The sequence below is a fragment of the Athene cunicularia genome (genome assembly GCF_003259725.1).
Source record: "Athene cunicularia isolate RWA chromosome 20 unlocalized genomic scaffold, athCun1 chr20_part1, whole genome shotgun sequence".
In the NCBI taxonomy this organism is placed as follows: domain Eukaryota; kingdom Metazoa; phylum Chordata; class Aves; order Strigiformes; family Strigidae; genus Athene; species Athene cunicularia.
In genome coordinates, this window is record NW_020799125.1 from 5194700 (window position 1) to 5209226 (window position 14527).

Genomic DNA, 14527 nt, shown 5'->3' on the forward strand with positions numbered 1-14527 from the left:
TTGAAGCCTCTAACAGTAGTGGGATGCTTGTGTAGTGGTGGTTAAACCAGCACAGAGAAGCCCTTAGCTTTATGTGTCAGGGCTTTCCCATATATCTTAAAACCTTCCTGCATAAGGAGCTAATGGGCAGCAGTTATTCTGTATGCCAAGCATGCCTTTTCAACCAGGTCCTTTTTTTTGACTTATCTGAAGAGTATAGTGGTGCTTGGCAGTTGACATCCGGCCTGAAATAATGACATATTAAAGGTTTTAATCTCCTATAATTGGGAAAGGTTTCCAAAGAAAACAGAGGTGTACAAATAGCACCTCCCCATCTTGAATGTGTATTACCCAAACAGATGTCACCAAGTTAATCCATGGGAGCCACTCGCTCTGTTCTGCAGTCAGAAAGCAGGGCAAAGTTGTCTGCTGCTGAGACAGACCCTGCTCTGTCTATCCATGCAGACATCTGCGCTGAGAGTGCATCCTGCTCGTTTAACCTTTTTCTCTTCCAAATGCACCACATTTTACAAAGCAAACAAAACAAAAAAAAAGAAATCTAGGTAGTTTGTAGTCTCTGCACATATGCAAAATGTCCCAGCATTAGCTGAAGTATGAATGCCAGCTATATGCACAAATCTAGAGAGATTTAATTGTGGATTTATTCTCTCAGCTGCAAAACTATCAGCATGCAGGGTACACCAAAGAAAGGAGAAACAAAGATCTGGTCCTTATTTGTACCTGTCAGAGGACTCAAGGAAGGAGGCTGACCAACCAAGAAAATTAACATTTGTTTCTGACAGGGATCTATGCAAAGCAACAGGGTTTTAATTTAGGGCTCTTTTCATCAGAATGATAACAGCTGTCATCTACTGTGTGAGTGCAGTAATTACTGAATCTCCTATGTGGAAAATGAATACCTAATGTTTCATTTACACAATAATATCTCAATCTGCAGTCCTAGAGACAGCCAGTGACATTCCCACGGAACAACTAAGACATACCCCACCTCTAAATTCCTGCAATTTTACAGCCAGCTCCCCCCAAAACCTGAATAGTTTTCATGTTCCTTCCAACAAAGAGCAAAATAGTGGTATTTATGACCCTAAAGTTTCAAAATCAAGTCTGATCTATCCATTCTTTCACAAGCAACTTGAAGTAAATCAAGTTTTATTAAGTAGCATGAATATCCTCTCACCTACAATTTTAACCTAGTATTTCTAGACTTATCTGCCACACACGAAGAGATTTTTGTTCCATTTGCCATTACTACAACAGCACAAGAAAATAAATAGGAAGCCACAGACTCGGGATTCAAACATCTTTTGTTTTAAACAGAAACATTTGTATATATTTATCAATCAAATTAAAACTGACCTGAAAACAAAGCTTGGTTATAGATCTAATTTCTCCAAAGTCGAGGAACTTTTTTTTCTTTTTAAAATAATCAGTTCTGATCTGTTTTCTTAATAGAAACAAAATTGGATTTTGAAAGCTAAGCAGCCTGACTCTATGCAATGTTTTTGCTTACTAATAGAACAGTCTAGCTAGCATCATGAGAATGAAACTAATTAAAAAAAAGTATTTCCATCAAAACACGTGTAATTGCACAGTAGAGATCAGTTTAAAAGTATATGTTTCCTGATCATTAAAACAAGTGAAGTAAAATTATATGTTTTGCAGAACTGCTTGTACCAGCCTGGGCTGTATTATGAGGCAGGGGGCCAAGAGCTAAGTGCTTCCAACCACTGAAAAGTACCAGTAATTCCTGTATAACCTCACACCTTGGAGAGCAAAATGGTTTCAGTATATAGGGTTGTTTTTTCATCAGTTGAAGAGGATGTGGAAAATAACTTTGGATTAGATAAATCACTTGGAAACCTATTTCAATCAATCATTTCCCCCTTTCTAGTCATGCCCCGAAGATGTTTTGCCTACAACTGGTTTGCATTCAAATGAGTAAGCACGTATCCCTTTTGCATACACTGCCATGCAGCAGCATGCTTCAGTTTGACAAAAGGTGCCTACCGCTCCAAACTGCCTTCATACAACTGCTTTCCTGCTTAAAACTATCATGTAGCAGTTTCTAATTTTAGAGCTTGAGTAACTGTCAGCACAAAAGCAGGGAGGTGGGAGCCTAAATGATCTTGTTTTGACAAAATCGAGTGTTTCACGTTAAGCACCAGATAAATATAAAGTGCCTAATTTATCTAAATATTTTAAGGCATGCGCTTAAATCCCATCAATTCCAGTGCCTCTTCAGCTAGCTCTTGACTGTCTTGATTAATGTACAACTTGGGTTTTCAGAGAAGCAAAGGAATTGGGACATTCATATCCTTCAGAAATCAAAGCCTGTACAGAGAAAAAATTTTCTATGAAGAACAGCCAAAAATCAGCCTGAAGATGTTTGAGACAGAGATGGCTCGAAACAGGTTTTCTATTTGCAAAATAAAGTCAAGTTTGAGTGAGAGTGAGAGACACAGAGAATATGGTTATTTTCTATATCAGCATCATTCAAGATGTCATTTCTTCTCCTCTCCTTCAGGACTCTATGTTCTGTTAAATGTTTTTGTTGCACCCCAGTAGGTGCTTTTCTAGAGAAGTCAACAGGAAGCTGCCAAATAATTTCTTGACCATGTTTCATTTAAAGGAAGACACTTCTGTAGAAGAAAAGCTTGTGACCCAGGACAGGAAAATTAAGCTGACAGGCTTACTTGGAATAAGGAATGATTTTTCAGTAACTGAAGTTACAGCCTTTTAAAATTACTTTAACTCATGGTGCAAGAGTGTGCACAGCAGTTATTAAAAAAAAAAAACAAAAAAACCACATAAAAATCAGTACAGGGCTGGATGAGATCTCAAGCAACCTTCCAGCTAATCCCTTTCTCATTCCAAACTGATGTTTGTCTAATTCTTTCCTCAGCTGAAATTCACAATCTATTACAAATATTATCTTACTGCTAAAAATATTTTTCTGATGTCTAGCTTTATATTGCAGAAATTGCTTCTTGTGGATTAACGGATACAGAGAACAAATTCTCTTCCTTCTTTTTGAAGGCTTGTAATGCCTTCCTGGTCTTGCCTGCAAGCAAAGCAACCCCAAGGTTCAATATTTTTTGTAAGCATTTTCCCAAATTTCTTACTTTTCTCCTTGCTCTCTAGCCACTCTTCACCTGGTCCATATCTTTCCCAAGTGCAGTGACTAAATCTGGGTATAGTCTTCCTATTAATGCTTTACCAGTACCAAGAAGAGCGGAGTATTACCTCTGATCTCTTCTGCATGGCATAGTCCATTTATAATGTTTAAACTTTTTCTTTTGGTAGCAGCACATCAAATTCTGTTCAACAGGTGCAGGTAACTACCTCCCTTTTTCAAAATGCAGACACAGACAGGTTTTCCTGCTGGGATCCCCTAAGAATAAGATTTGTACTTCAGAGAGCCTTGTCTCCAAAAATTTAGCTGAAAACCTAAATGGATGATGAATATCTTTACTAATAAACAAAGAACTGTTCATCTGCACTTGGAAGATGGTTTCAAAGTGTCCTGTAGAGCTGCAGTTAAGGGAGTTTGTTCATTTTAAATATAGCACATAACTACTAACATTTTGTTCCTTATTATCTGGTAGTTGCTCGCTTTAACTTGAGTAAAACACGTGGTGAGAGTGCTATAAATCATCAGTCACTGCTCACTGATTTAATTGTGCATTTGGGTCTCAAAAAAAGTCATACAAGCAGGATGTGATTTTCTAGATTAATTTCCAACATTACAAACAATATCTTTGCTATTACAAAACAGGGATTTAAGCAGCTAAACTAATTTTAGATGACCACGTATGTGAAAATTTGTCTCTGAAAACATCCCTTAAATACTAGTCATACTTCAATTTGAAGACTCATCAGCAAATGGTTTTGTTAGGAGCACTACTGAGTAACTGCAGGGCCTTCCTGATGCTGCGTTGTGATACTTGTATCTTGTCATGCAATTTACTGTCACATCTAGGTTGTCTTTGAGATGAACATCTCAAAAGCAGAACTTTTGTCCTTTCCACAACTATAATCAACATTGTTAATTCTTTCTCTTTCACTTGAGATGTAAGATAAGGAATACAGATGGTAAAGAGTGCAGAGTAAGCAGAACAAATAAGCATGTTTATCAGCTCCATGAGGAGTTGTATACCCCACTTAATATTTCGAAAGCCAGGACAAAAGGTGTCCCGTGTACTATTGCATTGTCCACGCTATGCATCTCCAAAGCCTAGATTTAAGTTTAAACAAGAAAAAAAAATTACTTAAGAGGTCACATAAACAAACATTAACAGCAAGTAGTGTTTTAAACAGAGTTACACCTTCAGTTCTCCAAAACAGGAATTTTCATCAATGCAGATTCCTGAAGTTTAGAAAATGATACAGCCCTGCTTTGACACCTGTCCTCCCACACTACCAGTCACAGTACAGCACACAAAGGACATTCCCATGTCTTGTTGCCAAATCCACCACTGCCAACATATCTACAAGCAAAAAATTTTCAAAATAAAACACAGCACATAACAGGTTGGTTCATTGGCTTAGGAAATGTCAATTTTGCCATTTGACAATACAGTTGAGGAATGATCCCATTTGCAAAGAGAAGGCAATTGCTCAACTGAGCACGCACTGTGGCAATTTTTGCATAATTAACAGCATACATTTAGTCTTAACCTTCTTCTGATGAATTCAGTCACACCTGTTTATGTTAAATCAATTAAGAAACCTTAATCTTCTTAGACAGTTTCCAGCACTCCATCCACAGGTTCAGGCCTGTTTCTTGTATTGCGAAGTTTAAATTATATTAAAAAAGAAACAATTATCCTATAAACATGAAAACCTAAATTATGCCTTAATAATTAAAACCAGTTACACTTTCAGTCTGCAGCCTTTTGGTGGCCAGACATATCAAACAGTGCTGTCCACCAACTCTGATGAGTGGAGGAGTGAGTGGAATAACCCCAAAGCAAGGTCAGCATGAACATGCCTGTGTGCCCGCCCCATGCAGGCGTGTGCCAGAACACACATTCCTGAGCCTGGATCTGCTGAGGACTTGTAGAGTGATGTAAGGGTGAAGACTGGTAACAGGGTCATCCAAGGAAAGGAAGCCCAGACTGTCTCCCCACAGCATCCAAAATCCCCCTTCTTACATAAGAATTTTTGGGGAGGGACTTCATTTCACCTTACTTTAGGCATGTCCCTAAAATAGACATTGACAGCAAGTCAGATGAATCATACTTGAAGAGTATTTCTTCATTACAAATGGAGCATCCACGAGAATCTCAGGCTGGACATCTAGAGTTTGATGAGACAAATCCCACCATTAGTGGGGATGTACAAACAGCATCAACATCTAGTGAAAGAACAAGGTGTATGAATCCCTGCTCACCTATGAAGTCAGAAGCTACAAAAGAGAATAGTGTTACTAGTCTCCACTGGGCATTGTTTGTGGTTTATAGCTTGAACAGTCCTGGCAGCGTTTTATGCCAAAGGAGAATTTAAATCTCACATCTGTGTTTGTTTCTTGGATCTACTATGCTGGCAAGTGAGTCATCCTAAGAAATCTTCAGTTACTTTTCATCATCATACATCTAACATTATAGAAGCATTGAATTAGTGTCCAGAAATAGTTCAAAGAAACAGAAGTATGGTCTTATGACACACACAAGACTATGCAGTAGGACACAGATGACAGGCGCTTGGGGTACCTTCAAGATTGTGGAGTCAAGCCTCTGTTTAACCTGCAGAGCTGCGTAAGACCACACTGAGGTGAAACAAAACCAATGAAAATTGATGGCTTTAACGGAGAAACACTGCCACTTAGTATGTGTGATGTGAAAACTGACCCACTCCACTAAGCCTCCTTGGAAGCGGAGATGCTCCTCAGTGTAAATAAGGAGTTTCTCTTGCAGTAACATACATGCTATCTTTCAAGCCACATTCTTTACACTGTTTTAGAAGGTGGATTTAACAAAGAGGAAGGAGGAGTGAAAAAAAAAAATTGGGGAAACCCCCTTTTTTCCCCCACAACCTCTAGAAAGGGAAAATATCAAGTAGCAGCTAAAATCTGTCTGAGATCAACTTTTGTTTTATAAACTTTGGGCTTCATTCTAATTGTTAGGGAGACACATAATAACTGGCTTTAACATAATTTTCTTTGGACTATCTCCCCAAAGCCACAATTAATGTAAACATCAGCGTCTTGTTAGTAATTTCCTTTCATCGGTAAATGCTGAAATGCAATGATCCGACCACAAATCACAAAGCAAATAAGCTTGCAGTGCTGTTCAAGCTACATTGTTATTATGCAGTTTGTTCAGAAGTGAGTTGATAAGGGAGATATTTTGTGAACAGGAGAATTCTTTTGACTACTTGGAAGAGTTTCATTACATGAGAAGGGAGTAACTCTCATACCCTTTCAAGAAATGGAGATAGCAGCTTCTGGCAGAACTTACACATAAACCAGCTTGAAGGGTAAAAGCAGAGTCAGGCCTCAGGAAGTCAAGAGAAACGCCATGTAGATGTGGGATCAGAGACTAGACTACAGTCTGTCTTCTCTGTTCACAAACCTGAAGGGATTTCCTCCTATTCATGCATTTTCTTCAGTTGCTTTTGAGGGGCCTCTAGTGATGGATGACACACACCCACAGTAGGAGATGACTACCAGCCTCTGTCTCTTCTGTGTGCTAGGGGACCAGTGGTGGAGGAAGAAATACCTCCGGTGTGCACCAGTATCAGTTTTTCTAGTTTTGCTGTCACTACACATCTTATGTTCTAGCATTCACTTGCTGGCATGCAAGAACACATGTATTTTAATGCCCTATTTTCACTTATAACTGGATATACGTTTAAAAGCCAAAAATATACATCTGCAGTCAAACCAACAAAAGACTGAACATCCAAATAACTGAAGAAGATTTCAGTCACCCATCAGCCAAGATCCCTCTTTGCCAAATCACCACTTCTCTGCCAAACAGTCACACAGAGAGAGACACTACTAAAATATGCAGAAGATGCTTTCCAGGAAAAAAAAAAAAACAACAAACAGACAGTCTTTGCCTGGAATACAATTGGTGCACACACACAGCAAAACAAAATCTGACTCTGTGACCGGACTGCCATACTTGGTGTGGCAGGACCATTCACAGCAACACGCACCAAGGACACATTTCCAGCACAGTCATACAACTTCACCCAACATCACCGTGACCAAGTAGAAATCCTTGGGTTTAACCTAACAATCTGTAAAGGGAACAGTTCCATCCCTGTTCTTCCATGCTGGCAAGTCTCCCAATAGTGGCTATAGAGTCATCACTTACCAGCAGGGCAGAGCTGTCATTCTCCCACCAGGGCTTCAGGAGTCTGTTCCCAGGCAGGAAAAGCTGTCACCAATAGCTGTGAGGAAGATGGAGGGATAGTGAAATTAATCCCTTTGCCTTTCTAAGCAACTTAAGTAACATCCTTCCACATCTGAGCATCTTGCAGTTCTCTTCAGAGTGAGCATGCAAAATAGGCACAATACCTCCACAATACCTCGTTTTCAATGATAAGAAGGATACATTCCACAAGGAGAAATAATTTGCTTATGGCCATGCAACTCATTTGGACATGAGGAAGTGAGGTGCACAGCTGTATTGCAGGCTACAGTTTTCTGCCAAGATACTTTCTGGACTCTAGCATCGATCTCTGCATGGGTTAACTTACTCCATTGGTTGAGGGGAAATTTCCTTCCCATACCCCAAAGTGCAGAGCTAGGTTTTTCTGCCAACTAAGCTAGGCACAACCAGCTCAGGTATCTGTGCTGCATTACAGTCTGCAGTGTAGACATTCATCACATCATCTCAGGTCAGAGATTAGCACCTTATCCCTTTGTCACGTTTCCCTATAGGAACTTCACAGAACCAGGGCTTTTCTCATCTCTACAAATGATGGTTTTGCAAGGCCCAAACTACTTTGCAAGGATTGCAAAACACGTTTGAACTTGTAAATTTTCCCAGTCACAAAGGGTTGCTCAGCCCCTCCCCCAGTCCCACAACATGTTGGCAAAAGGAATGGAAAATAAACCAAAAAAACCCCACCAACCCCAAGACCCCATACCATCTTGGAATCAACAGTGTGTCAAAAACTGATCAGATACATGTGGATATAGACACACAGAGAACACTTAATTTATAATCCTTAGGTATTCTTACATTCCCTTTCCCCTCTTGTTTCTCCTCTAGGCTATTACTATATTCTAACTCCAGCTGTAATTTCAACTCTGTTTGGATTTTCATTATGCTCCTGGTGTAACAGCCACACATCCCTTCCCACCTTGTCCTTGCCATGTAGTCAGAAGTCCTTATATAGAGGATCCGCAAAGGCTTGCGATCTCACCGCAGTAGATTTCTCAACATTAAGCTCCTCCAGCTCCCTGTTGATTCAAATCACTCTGAATTTTATTACCCTCCTTTGTATTGCCTGACTCCTTGACCCTGTAGTTTATGGTTAGTCCAACCCTTGCATTTCCATCAGAGGACACTTCTCAGCTAACATTGGATTCGAGCCTTTTGGAGCTGCTGATACAAGACTAACCCCTAAGAAATCCTGAAGGGTGGAACCGGGGATACTAACAGCACAGGAGCAATAAGTTTGTTCCCTAGCATGCACGATCAAAATGATGGATCTTGCCAAAAGTGTCAGTTGCCCAATTTTTGTTCTTACCAAAGCTATAGGGTTTCCTTTACACCCTTTAATTACTCAAACCTTACTTACGGAACGTGCTTCAAACAAACATACATAAAAAAAAAAGTTACAACAACGTAGCATGATCTTGACATACAAGATGTCAGAACCATTATAAACCCCTTTATTCCAGAATGATGTCTTTTGTGCTTAGAGGCATGCTTGCTATTCATAGATCTACTGCTCAGCTGTTCCAGTTTTTAGTTCTGCATAAATGCCCACTCATTATGTCCAGAGGGTTTTGCCTGTAGCTTTGTGTTTGTAGCCTTGAGGCAAATGTCTTGATGGCTTAGGGAACTCGTAGCGAATGACCAAATAACATCGGATTTTCCACAGCAACGAAGCCATTATGGGACAGCATTTCTATGTAACAGCACCCTTCAGTGTGCAATCATTATAACTAAGGATTTAACCAGGCTCTGGGGACATAACAAAAATCACTTTGAAGCCAAAAATCCACAGTGAAATCTTAAGCATTAGATTTCTGAAATGCTTCTCAGAACTGCTCGAGTCAGGCAGCTTTGTCAGTTACAGTAAAACCAAGCCAAGGGGAAGAAGTTTTATGCACATCTTAAGAATGAATCCAAGTATTCAGACCTGTGCATGCAGAGCTGGGGGTGCAGTGTGCATTCACTGCACACCGGTTTTTTGCAGTTGCATATGAAGCCATCATAAGTACACCCACAAGTCCTAGTTAACAGTATTTTTAAGCAAGAATTCTAGCTATTGCTAACATTTCTAAGTATGCTGCTCACAATTTTGAGGAAAATCTGTAGTCAGGCTGTAGATTACAGTGAGCCTTTGTAATTCTCATAGCCCAGAGAACCCAGAGCCTGAAACCTGGCCCAATTCAGCTGTGATACTCCCCACTGGCTGGCTGAGGAACTGATCTGTTGTGTTTCTGCTGAATTAGAGTCTACGCTGACCAGGTTTACAACAGAGAAAGGAGGAAAGCTTGTGATAAAAATAATCAAGGATATAGCATAAGCTCTGAGTGAAAAGTGTTGTGCAAGTCTGGTGGGTTGACCTTGGACTGCAGCCATCCACCCACCCAGCCACTCTCTCACCCCCCTCCTCAACAGGAGGGAAAATAAGATCAAAAAGCTCATGGGTCAAGATTTAAACCGGAGATCCCTTACCAATTACCGTCACCAACAAAACAGACTTAACCTGGGCAAAACTAATGTATTGACAATTCAAATACATTTGGATGATGAGAAACAAAGACAAAACACCGCCCCACTCCCTCCTTCTTCTCAGGCTCAACCTCACTCCTTTATTTCCACCTCCTCTACCTGCCATCACCTGGCCCAAGCAGCAGGTAGGGCATGGGGAACAGGGGTTCCTCCCACCAGCTCCTTCCCCCTCACATTTTTCCCCTGCTCCAGGCCAAGTCCTCCATGAGCCACAGGAGATGCCTGCTCCAACACCACGAGCACCTCCTCAAGGATGACACACACACCTCCTCAAGGATGACACACCTCCTCAAGGATGACACACCTCCTCAAGGATGACACACCTCCTCAAGGATGACAGGGATGTTCCTTATACTTTTCCCACCTCACTCCTAGGTAGCATTTTGCCCTTTCTTGCACATGTTTTCACAGGGACCTCCCCAACATTGCCAACAGGCTCAGCTGTGGCTGTGTGGGGCCACTGAGGAACGAGCACCGGGAAGTTCCTCACTCTGCTCAGAGGCCCCTGCAGCCCCACCACCAGCACCCGGGCATGGATATCCCATACAGCAAGTGAAATGCAGACATCAAGAAGCCATAAAGGAAGCCTGGGTCTTTCCAATGAGGGAATCTTTCAAACTGGAAGGGAAATTATAACTGAAACCTATCAAAACTTCTCACTCTTTGCTCTGCGAGGGCCAGACTGCACTATACAGCTATATATACATGCAGACTTGCAACAGGAGACCACCCCCAACCCCCCCCCATGCCCATCCTGACCGCCCTTGGTGCCGAGAGCTACAAGAGGAGCTCATGCAGAAAGAGTGGCTGTGTTGATGGGAAGTGTGTGGAAATAATCATATGCAGAGCAATCTGTGCAAGGCAGCCCGTGCCCCTCGTCCGCAGACCTCATGTGGGGCTGTCGTTAATGAGCTCCCTGTCATGGCACATGAGAAACTCCACCGGTGCTTCCAGGAGAGGAGGCAGGACACCTGCCTGCTGCACATATGGCCACTTTCTCCCAACAAAGGCAGGGAATGAAATTCAACTGAGGACAGAACGTGGAGTGGCATGGTTCAGAGAGCACAGTGCCCCAGTTCCACCATTACTGGGAGAGCAAGAACAGGGCATAAGCATCCGACTAGCTCCTTCTACCCCTTAACACAAAGCACCCCAAGAAAGCCAGCATTTACCCAGCACACATCTCTGAGGATGAGAAGCTGTGCTTTGGTAAATATGCAGAGATGTTAAGGGTTGGATAAGGGCTGCATTGATGAGGCAGGAAGTTGAAGCATGGATCAGAAATGCATGACAGCATGGAAAAATCGGAGGTGTACTGAGACAAGTGACCCTCTTGTATAATAAGGTGATGTGGTCCAGCACTGGAATGTGATGGAAAAGGGGGTCCCAGTCACATCCCTCCCCAGTTTGTAACCCTTGCACACAAGGGCTATCGTATTTTGACATGACTCAGAATAGCTAACTACAGAGCAGGGCTTGCCCCAGATGCAGCATGATTTTTTCATCTCCAAGAAGGCTGGATTAATAACAGCAGCCAACAACATCACTGTCACAACAAGTTAGTGCTGCCAAGAGAAGTAACAGGAAAAATAACCTCTATACTACTGAGGTTTACAAAATGGATCAACCCAGCAGCATTGCTAGGCAAGTTTTAGCCCAGCAGTGACTCACCATAAACGCTCACATGCTCCTTGTGCTGGAAGGGACTGAGGAAGTCTCCCCTCAGCAAGTCCTCTAACAGCCCTGCTGCAGCCGGCACAGCCTGGAAGAGCAGTTGTGCATTTTACCCTCAGCTTCTTCCCTCCCCAGGGATGCAATTTCCTACCAGCCTCATGGCTCCAGATTTTAACTCCAATGGAGGAAAGAGTCTGGGCCTCAGGGTTTTTTTACGTACATATTTTTGAGAAGGGTATACATTCTTTGATACCTTTCCCTTGTATTGTAAAGGTCAGCTAAAACAGGCCAGAGGGAACAATCTCCTTGCATAGTAATTAAAAACAAAAGAGAGAAAGAAGTTTAGTTCTTTCCATTATTTGCCCAGTTCAGGCTTCCTAAATTTTTAGGTTTCTTCCTCTGGACACAAGAGCATTCTTTCCTTCAAACTGCTCTTTTGGATAAGCTATGAACCACAACTTTCGTTGTCTACAAAGTACTTGGGACACAGTCCAAAAGCTGCCCGCATATGATCGTCTTTCAAGCCTCAGAAATAAGTACAGGACACAATAGTCAACTAAAGATTTTCAGCAGCCGGACATCAAGTCACCAGCTCCAGGAACCAGCTCTCACACCCAGCAGCAGACTGGTTTGCTTGACTCGTTATTGTAATGCGGCTCCTTAAACTCCCAAAAGAGGATATTCCACAACATCCCAGCTCCAGAGCATCTTGTAATAAGCATTTCCACCTTTCCTGAGTGGAAGGTGTGTTGACACCCCTAAACACGCACTGATCCAGGCCATATTTTGCGTTTGGGGAACTGCATGTAGGAACCACAAGAAGATTCAGACAGCTTTTCTTCTGTCGTCATGATAACAGCATTACAGTAACAGCAGATCCTGGATCTGCACAGGGACACACTTGAAAAGGCAGGGATATAAACCCCAGGGAAGAAGGGAAGAATGGTAGAAAAGCAGGAAAACAGAGATACTGTGTTGCAAGTTAAATGAACCATATTATTAGCACAGACACGGAGGTACTCCTCCATGCAATTCTCTCTTTCAACATGTTTATTTCCTTTCTTCCCTGTTTTTAAGTTTGCACCCTAGTACAAGGCAGGATGTTTCCCTCTCCTGACTAGTAATTTTATGAGGCTTTATGAAATAAGAGATGTGAAACGGGAGGTGGGAAGAGACACATAATAAAAATCTTTAAAAGTTAATTTTTTTCAGACAAGTCCAGTTCCTCATAGAACCACTCTACACTGGCCACACTGACAGATTTCCTATCCATGGCACTTTTCACCCCAGGACCACACTGCAGGCCCATTCGCACCCCGCACAACTTTCCTGTGGCAAGTAGCTATTTGCCTTTTTAGACATGTCGTCTTGATCTGCAAAACGTTTACATATTTCACTGCTATTTATTTCAGTAACAGTTAGGGGCTCTGAATATGTGCCTGATCTGGCCATAGATACCTCAGATGTAGCTCACTGTAACAAGACACAAATTTACATCCCCTGCAACCAGAGCAAGCAGCTGCCTTTGCCTCTGCACAGATGAGCACAGCCACGTAACTGGGCATAGCTGTGGACACCATTGCCAAATCGTGGCAAAAAGCTGAAGACCACAACTTTGGGAGTCCCGCAGGGAGTGGTTGAGCGAGGGATTAGTAAACCAAACTCTGCTAAAACAAAGCCTCTCAGGAAATTCAATACTGCCTCTCATTCAAGTCTCTTCATCACCTACAAGTACAGGGCTGTGCTGGAAGCAGTTTGGTTGGTTCAGTTAAACCAGCTATTAAAATCATAGCCAGTTCCTTAATCAACAGCTGAAAATCACTTCCAGCCAGCTCTGCCGTCCAGCCTGGCCACCCCATTCCCAGAGAGGAAGCTGGGCACCTGCCCTACCTCAGCCGAGGAGCCCCCGTGCCCAAAGAGTCACACTTCCACAGGAGCAGATGACTGAATTTCTAAGTACACATTTGCATCCAGCCAGCAGGGACATTTTTTACCCTCTGCCTTCCCCAAAGTGGCACATGTCTCTGCTCTTTTTTTCTTTTTTGGCTGCAGCAGCTGTAGCTGATGAGGCCCAGGGCCTTAGCTACACTCTGGCATATTTATCAGACTTTCACAAGCACCAGCCAGCATCTCCTAATGCATCAGAGCAGAGAATGTCCAAGCTTTGCAATCCCTTGGAAGTTTTCCCCCTCACCTCCACATATTTTTCTACTAAAGAACCTGTGCAGGATTAGCCCCCATGGGAAGCAGCAAGCCCAGCGCAGGAGGCACAGCTGAGCAACAAGTCATCAGCGGCCTGATCCACACAGCAGCCTTTGCATGAAATCCACTCCCAGTCTGCCAGCGAGGTGCATTTCTGGAGATCACAGGCCCTTTACTGACCTCTGCATTAGCATTCGAGTCACCCACTGTAATTAAGCAATGTAAGAACACCTTGGGTTTGTGACTCGACAAGCTTTGGCAACCCTCTCCACGCCACTGCCCTGCTGCTCCTACGTGCAGCTTCCAACAGATAGAAACTGCTCCTTCAAAAGGGTTGAGTTTCCCCATCACTGGCCTGATACTCCCTTTTCATTTATGGTCCTACCTCTTGGGTTGTTTTTCTGCCCAAGAGACGATGACAGATTTCCAAATTAGACAGTCGCCCTTCAAATCGTTTCCCATTACCGGCACTGTGATTTTGGAAGCCACAGGTTTCTGATATCCCTTTTTTTGTAAAGCTCTTTCACCTATTTTATTCCCTTTTATGCAAAAGGGAAAAAAAAAAAAAGTTTCCTCAGTTTTAATCCTGTAAAACACATTATGCAAACTTCTGGGGTTTATGTAAGATGATGGCCTGGGGCCATATCACCCCTGGCCCCGGCTGTGATCTCAGATCTCCCTGCCCCGACAGGCCGGGGCCTGCTCGGCGCTGGCTGCGGGACCTCCGC